Raw genomic sequence first — 9527 nt, 5'->3', positions numbered from 1 at the left:
AGCTAATAGCTTCTAGTTCCTTGAGTTTGTTAAAAGCCGGCAAATCGGGATAAATTAATCCTCCAAGTTGAATAGAATGGCCTGAAAGGAAACATTAAAGCCAGATTGTATGCTTATAGCAGGAAATGACGTCTGATGTTGCGAGATTTTATTTTTATGGAAGTGCGCAACGCCCCTTCTGAATAAACGTTCTATAATTTTTCAGGTGAAAACTTTCTTGACAAAATGTTTGAATTTGAGTCTTATTTTTTAGTGTTCCGTACCTCAAGGGGGAAAAAGGAACCCTTATGGGATCACTTTGTTTTCTGTCTGTAATATTTGTCAAGAACTGAATCTGACCTTGAATCATGAAAGGCAGGTAGGTCTCATAGCACAAGTAAAGGAAACAATCAGAAAACCGTGAACATTTTAACACCAATAACAACCGTGAACACCGTAACCAAAAATTTGTTACGTCACAAAAAAATGTGATCACGAAAAAATAATTGACTAAATATAGATGGCACAGTCCGTCATTAACTTGGAGTGTCCTACATAAAACTGTTAGGTGTATCTTGTACGGTGGTACGGAACCCTTCGTGTGCGAGTCCGAATCGCACTTGACCGGTTTTTATTTAAATGAATTTTAATCTTATTTTTTAATTAATGTTCCTTCCTCTTTTCCTCACAAAGAATTGTGCTAGGAGTGGATATGTACAATCTTTGTTGAATCTACCACTGTAAGGACGAGCTTTTCATATTAGTCCGCTCTCTGAACGTCGATTTTTATGTATTGTTATATGTTTATGTATGTTGGAATTTCTGAATATTCTTTCTTAGTAGGGTTTTTATCGTTTTTATAGCAACGTTGATCTAATTTAGTAGAAGGATGGGAAACGTCAAACCTTTGAGGTGTGGAGGAGAATTTGACGTTTCGTCGATCCCAACTGCTATCATCGACTATCATATCGATGATAATCGATATAATAATCGATAATTATCGGTAGGTATACGGGTACGAAAACCTTGTTCCGAAAACCCGTATTATGTGATTCTACGACGATGTTATAGTTATCGGTCAAGACATAATAATGGGTGTCAAGTAGCTAAATGTTATGCGAAATGAAGGGTCTGCTAATATTGCGCTTTCCGGTGCGAGATCACCTTTCCCAACGCCTTAGGGCCAACGTATCGGTCTTCGAACAACGAGTACGCGCCCCGCCCATTGCCACTTCAGCTACAAAACTCAATGAGCTGTGTCGGTTAGTCTGCCTACATATTTTTACTGGGAAAATGTTAGAGAATATTTTCTTCAAACAATGTGGGTCATTGAGATTGACAAGTTCGCGACAGGTTGAGATGGCAATCCGGGTATGAAGCGGGGGGATGCCCCGGACACAGGCACGTCATTTGCGCTCGCCCAAACAGGCTTAGCACGGGGGCTGTGCGGGTGTGCGAGGCGTTCCCTCCCCGATTGCCATCTCGACTTGTCGCGGACTATGTGCCTTCTTTACAATGACCTTCTATTTCACTTTCCACTTGGGAGTGAGGGCGACGAAATTTTCTCAAGGGCTATTCAGGTCTGGTGACTTTATTCACGTAACCACTTAGTTAAATCCGTGCATTCAAGCGTAGTTTTTATTTTTGAATAAGAAATGTTTCCACGTGGATAATCTTTTTTATGCCTGTCTTTCTCTGCGTCCTATTTTTCATTGCTGAGGGTCATCACCTTTTTTGGATAACCAATCAGTTCGAACTTCGAGGATACTACACCAGTGGGATAGGTATACCCCGATTTCAAGTTCAGCATGTAACAGGTATCACAGATAACAAAATTGTATCACGTAATAGGAGGACAACAGTCCTATCATGCAAATGCTATATGAATAGCAGCAGAAAACGGGCCCGTTTTGCCTGTGAGAGTAAAAACCTTGTGCGGCAAATCCTCGACAAGATAGTGTCGAATTTATAAACGCAAGTATTGAGTGTCGCATATTTTTTGTAATGTTTTTTTAAGTTAACGGCTTTATTAATTGACAATGACGTATCATACAGTAGTTACTTAATAAAAACTTAATTTCTAACCCCTACGTGATTTACGGCAACAATAAAATACAAAGACTATTTATTATTAAAACAAATTTCTATAATATAAAGTAGCGAAGAGATAATTAATTTATTTTTAAACTACATACCGGTACAAGCAAACTAGTTTCCAGTTGAGTTTGCTCTTAAAATAGAAAATTATAAACGGAGTTCATTATTATACGCGACAGTTTTTCATTGTTTTCCCAACTTTCGCACAACTTTCCTCATAATATTCTACGACGCTTTTGCGCGGCAGCGCCCACGTCAAACACTTTCATTGGTAGAGTATAAGAATTCAAACATTAGTTATTGGAAAATATTAATATTTATGGTTTTATAACTAACTAGATGATGCCTGCTACTTCGTTCTGGTAGTTAAGTAAATAGTGTGTTATCTATGGTCCACGTGGATTTTTCTTTTTAAATCCTGTGAGAACTCTTTGATTTTCCGGGATAAAATGTTGCCTATGTCAATTAGTTGGGAAAAACGGCAGATTTTTTTATTCGCAGATGTCTCTGAAGTAAAAATAATAATAATATAATTTTATTTGATGATCTTTCGATTTCATCTGCGTGTGTTTAGGTTTTCTTTTAAATCCTGTGGGTTCTGGGATAAAAGTAAACTATATTATATCCGTTTTCGGGATTCTTGGATACTTACAAGGTCAGTATCTCTGTACCAAATTTTATCACAATTGGTTCAGTGGATGGGTAGTGAAAAGGTAACATTTAGACAGACAGACAATATAATTCACATTTATACTAAAATACTTTGTAAGTATCATGAATACTGAATAGTTTTGCTTTAAATTTTCGCTTTAGAAGTACGCAAACATGCAAATACCTAAAAAGTAAGTGGGTTCATGAATAGAATCACCAAGCTCGAATACTTAGCGAATTTTCACCCTCACACAAAAAGCGACAGGGTCAATTAAACGTATATTTTTTATTCGAGGACAAGATCTAAGCCCTTGACTGCTATCTCACAAGGCGATAAGTGATGATGCAATCTTAAATAGATGCGGGCTAACCGGAGAAGGGTGTGGCAGATATTTTATTAAACCAATAAAATACGCCTCATTATTTTATGGGTGGGATTGAACCTGAACGACTTCGCCGGTAGAGTGGTATCTAGCTACGACCAAAGCCTTCATACCAAACCAGACTTCAACTAATTTAGATCTTATTAATTTATGTAGTGTCTGAGTAATTAATCTTTTTTAAGTATTCAATTACTAGCGATCCGCCCCGGCTTCGCATAAGTCCAATATAGACTAATGTGGTGTCAGTGAGGAGTGATTCTTCCGACATTTTGTTCAAATATCGTCATATTTCAACAAATTAACACAAACCAATATTAAACTATACTTATAAACCTTCCTCTTGAATTACTCTATCTATTGGTGAAAACCGCATTAAAATCCGTTGCGTAGTTTAAAAGATCTACGCGTTCATACATACAGACAGCGCGAAGCGACTTTATTTTATACTATATGTAGAGAAGTAACTTGAAAGTTTGTATAGGCAAGTATGTTACTTTCTACACATTTTATTCCAAAAAACAACTACGCCGACCCTTTCACTGGGTGAATAAATTGTATTTGTATTTTACGTATTCCTAACGCAAAGCTCTAGGAGACAATTTATTCGTTCGAGACTGGCATTCCACCAGGACTGAGATTTTCAGTAATGAAGTAACAACCATGGATAGAGACAGTGACAAATGTTATAAAGTTCGTTGTCTACTAAATAACAACAATGGTAGGTACTAAAAATGCGTGTCTCCTTTAAACATTTTTAGCAAACCAATGTTATCGAATTTGTATTTGCCGCCTTTTGAAATGGAAGTCACGTGATCTGTTGTGACTTGTGGGGCAAACATCTTGAATCGATTTATGTATAAATGCGGGTATTTGATGATTCTGAAAGTAGTCTCGGATCCGACTCGAGACTCTGCGACTATTAAATGCCTTTTTGTATTTAAGTCGCCATTTTGATTGAGTGGTTGCAATAGCAATTGTTGTGCCCTAATCAAGTTAATATCGCAGTTAGGATTTAAAGAGCTCTCGATAAGCCTCTACGCGTTTGCTCAACATCAGCGCGCATGTTTAATAAGAGAGCACATTTGAATAACTAACCCAAAAATAGCTAGTCCCTGCTTTTCTGTCTGACTCTTTTACGTCTATTTTCTATATTTAACTTCCACTTCTGGTATGTTTATACCAGTGACAACTTTTCGGGGAAATATTTATGTAGTATAACGGAATCACGCCCACATTCTTTAGGAACCATTAATATCAGTGTTGCTAGCAAAACAAAGCAATGCTGGACTAATGGCTGCTCAACGTCCACACCATCGGTCAATGTCACATCTACCCTCTTTTTGTCGCTAATAAATTCATTTTTGTTTATTTGGAAGGCAAATGCAAATGATATGTGACTGCTTTATTATGAACACACACTGAACACATTGTATTAAAATTATATACTTATCTTTGCATCTACATTAATGTCATATCAATCCACCAATCACACAAGTTTGCGTATAGTGGCGTACAGAGTCTCAACCTGACAGGTTTTTTATGCGAATGTGGCGATCATAATAACACACTGTATACCAGAGTGGCGATCCCCAAAAGGAGAGTTATGTGTTTGACCTCTATGTATGTATGTATGTATGTATGTATGCATGTATGTATGTATGCCTGTTCCTATCTCCACTCGTAAAACTACTCAACTGATAAATGATACGTTTTGATTTTGAGTAGATTTGTCCTGATGGCGCGAGTGTCACTGAGTAGGTACCTACATAAAAATCCAAAAAAATAAAAATGGCGAAAAAGATGCAGTGCAAATCGCAATCGGGGTTTTTGAAAACTTTTCGAATACCTTTCTGCTTGTTGTCATTCCTCAATGTTGCGTAGAGGTCTGAAGAAGTCTTATGGTTTTGTAAAAATAGTCAAACGATACAGATGGATCCCCTAGCTCTTTAAGGGGGGACAATTATTTGACCTAATGACCTTTGCGTCTATTTGGTCCATAACTCACGGGTTTTAGGTTTGTGATAATTTTCTTCATTAAAAATAAATATATATGTCTGCTACTTTCAATTACAAACACAGTATTTCAGTACATTCGTTAATGAGCCACTTTTAATTCATAATATCATTAAAAGCACAAGTACCTACTGGGCCGATATGCTGGTAACGTTAAATAGAGTAAACAATTAAATTAAAACCACATTGCGGTATTCTCGGGTAATTTACAAATACAAAGTTATAGCACGTCATGCTTCTGTGAGTTTAGGTAATATATCAGACATAATCCGTATAAAATCTTCTATTTTAGTAATATCCAATTAGCGAAGACGTACGAGTATGTCTTTATTTCGAAATAGCTGCTCTTCATTAAGTCTGTCTGACCGTCCGTTCATCCATCTTTTCTTAATTGGTAGTGGTTCAATGCCATTTTTGCTTTCGGTTTCTTAATTACTACACTTTATATATCAATTATACATATACTAACATTTATGTACTCTACATCAACGTTATTTTAGGTTTTTAAACATCCCGCGAAAAAATTTCGACTTTCCGGGATTAAAATTTGTCTATGTTTGTTTGTCTCTGGGATGAAAGCTATCTCTATGACCGTGAAAAGGTAACAGAACAAAACAGACAGAGCAGATACATTTTCGCTTTTATAACATATGGATTAGTTTAGATTTTTTGTTCTTTATCTATAGTGGCCTAAGAGCCAGCGCGTGCCAGACTTTCCTTATTTTATAAAAGCGCCAGACCTGACTTATTATATAAAAGCTAAAAACTGGGAGGAACATTTGTTTGGATGTTTGTTTGAATCATGGTAGCTTTGGGAGGTAACAGGTAATAAAGGTGTAAAAAATCTTACGTCAATGTATAAAGTCAATTTTTTTATATTTTCTGCAGAATTCTGTCATGTATAGACACTATATGGATGGTTATGGTGACAACCCCCTGCCATAGACCTTTAAAGGGGTGTCTGGCAATGCCTGACGCGATTTCTCATACTATTTCACAATCTTTATAAAATTAAGGGATTTTAAACATGTTCGAAAGAAAGAGCCCGATTTTTGTTTTATAAAACGTCTCAAATTACATGCGTGATAATTGAAATAATAGTTTATTACCATTGTGGCTAAATCATTACATTAATTATTAAAATGAACATAATTTATTCTAATCTCTGTATTTCCTGACTTTAAATTCAAATCATCTTTTTATAGGTTTGAAGGTTGATCTAAAAGATATACTTAGAGATCTGTAAGAAACCTTGATAAAACTGATGTTATTTCTTGAAGATATTTTAATATAACCTAGGTCTTTTCAATAGATTCCCCTTAATTAATTCAAGAGACATCTTGATATCTCTGATAAGAAGTTACGACAAACACACTAGGTCAGGGTCGTCTTTATCAGATTTAAAAAAAAAACTATTCAAGCAGCGTGTTGGAAAATATTTAAACTAACGACCCGCCCTGGCTTGGCACGGGTGTTATTTTCTAATGAAGATTTTCAAAAGTTTTTATACAACTTTGACTCTCACCTATGGAAAAATGTAAATGATTTTTTAAACTAGGTGGTTCGCGTCGAACTAAAACCTCGCGGTATCCCATATTCCCATAAGATAGTTTTAACTTTAACTATATAATATTGTGAAGTTATGTTATAAATACTCACGCCCATTAAAAATGAAATAATTGCATTTCTTTATAATAATTATCTAATTTTAGTATTTGTTGTTCAAGTACAGGGTATAACTGAAATTATACACAAGTTTCAGTTTCTAATAATATATGTAGCCGTTTTTGACTTAGATCATCGAATTCAATCTCCACTTTAAAACCCACCTGAAATGGAGCTTTTATAAATTTTTATGCAATATTCGGCTAAAGGCCATCGTTTTACAAATTATGGAATTAATAACGTTCAGTACCTAATTCAGAAGTTATAAGGCTCTGATAAACAGACGGACGGACAAGTGCAATTTCACTCAAGTAGACTCAAAGACCGCTTCACTCGGTCTATGATAAGAACGCTTGAAAATGGAAATGAGTTACTTTCATAGTTCAAATAAGTTTAGGTGGTATTGTAGTGATAATACAATGAGTACCCGACTGAGTTTGATGTGGGCTCCTTCTCAGACCAGGGCGCGTTCGGAACTCTCGTGCTTTAGTTTTAAGTATACGTAATTAATTATCTTACTTACATATTCAAAAATTGTTAAAAAGTGTACAATGATTGTATGTACACTTTTTGAGAAAATGCTTTCTTTGACTTTGACTAAAATACTATGGATGTAAATATGTTAGGTAGCTGTAAGTAGGATACGTTTGTTATTTATTTTTTAATAGAAAATCTAAATCTATAAAAGGAAAAGGTGACTGACTGACTGACTGATCTATCAACGCACAGCTTAAACAGTAAACTACTGGACGGATCGGACTGAAGTTTAGCATGCAGATAGCTATTATGACGTAGGCATCCGCTAAGAAAGGATTTTTGGAAATTCAACCCCTAAAGAGGTGAAATAGGGGTTTGAAATTTGTGTAGTCCTTGCGGACGAAGTCGCGAGCATGAGCTAGTATAACAATAAAACCTTAAGCTAGCCTTATCCAATTCAAATCCAATCCAAATCATGCCCGCGTGAAAAGGTGCCAAGAATATTTTCTGCATTTCCATGCTGGACAGCCAGACATACGTTAGTTATTTTAAATTAAGTACAGTATGAATATTCTGCTTTTCATTACCAACATACTTCATTTTTCAATGTTAAAATGTGACATGTTTAACTTTTAAAAATTATTACGTATTTTCAATTTTAAGCCGAGAGTAAGCCACTTTTAATTATTGTCAACGAACGTGGTTTCAGAAGCTGTAATTCCCGTCGTTATTGGATAACGACGTGAGCGAGGTAATTAATAAGTAAATTAATTATTTATATTACATTTTCTTTGTACTACCCGGCCTGGCCTATTATATGTTACCCGTATAAAATATCCAAGCTATATACTTCATAATCACTATTTCAACACATCGTAGTAATGGGCTATAACTGAGCACAGGTCTCCTCGCAGAAGAGAAGATTTTAGGCAATCCACCACGCTAACCAAGTGCAGATTGGCAGCTTTCACAGAGTTTTGAGAAAATTATGGAGAATTTTCACGCATGCAGGTTTCCTAACAATGTTTTCCTTCACTGTCATAGCAAGTGATTTTTGATTGCTTAAAACGCATATAACTCAAAAAAATTAGAAGTGGGAGCTCAGAATAGAACCCTGGACCTCCTGAATAAGTGTCTTCTTAACCACTAGGCTATTACTGCTTTTTAAAGAACACTTAGAATAATATATAAAATATATTATCTTTTAAGAAAATGGGGCATGTTCAAAATGGCTAATTCATAATTCATATCTTCCTTGTCGTATAAACATGAAGCTGGTTCTACAATTAGGTACGACAGGTTTTTCATTACACACTATACATAGTATTAGAATTTTTTAACGTTCATCGGCTTGTATATTAAGCAAAGATCTTCGGAACTACCTACTTGCTTTCATAAAACTTGAAACTTTCAGAAACTTGAGCTACGGTACGGAACGGAACTTATGGACGATGGATCTATAAGTTATGCCGAAGATTTATTTTAAAGATTTATCACCAAGTTAGTTGACAGGCTGCAAACCAAATATATTACCGGTGAACAGTCAAGGTGATCGCATAAGATGCGATGACCCGCAAGACTCGCAAAAGATGCATGCTACTAGGAAGTGTATTTTATAGAGCTTATGATGTCGACAGAGATCGGCAGCGATATTAGGGCTACTAACATCATCATCATTTCTTTCAGTAGGTGCTACATTACAAAACTGGTCAAATCCGAATCAGACTCATATATGAAGGGTTCCGTACCACCGTACAAGATAACAATATGTAGATAGGTACTTAAAAAAAAATGCATAGCGGCCATTTTGAAATTCTTTTTATCTATTACGAGATACAGCCTGCTAACAAACAGTCAGATGGATGGACAACGGAGGCTTTATAAGGACTTCTATCGCACCTTTCGAGTACGGAACCCTCGATGAGCCTCTTGCACCTCTGAAGATTCTTGCACTGTCTGCAGGGAGACTCTTCATATGCGATCTCTTTTATGGTACACCTGTAATATATTTGTTTAACAGCCTGCCAACTCACTTGGCAATTGCGGGTTTTCTTTTGTAATACGAAGGATTGTTCAGAAAATATTGTTTCTAACTTTGTCACTTTTGCAGTTTATTGAACTCGAACATAATATTATTCTTCATCGCTTCGATATTGAGGATCGTCAATAAGCTTTATTTATGGGCATTCAGACGGTATTTGCTGCTAAGTTATATTTACACCGATGCAACGTGCTTGCTTTGCTATCTATTGACTATTAGTG

The sequence above is a fragment of the Maniola hyperantus genome, chromosome 11 (genome assembly GCF_902806685.2).
Source record: "Maniola hyperantus chromosome 11, iAphHyp1.2, whole genome shotgun sequence".
NCBI classification, from domain to species: Eukaryota; Metazoa; Arthropoda; class Insecta; order Lepidoptera; family Nymphalidae; genus Maniola; species Maniola hyperantus.
Note: the sequence above shows the minus strand (reverse complement) of the source record.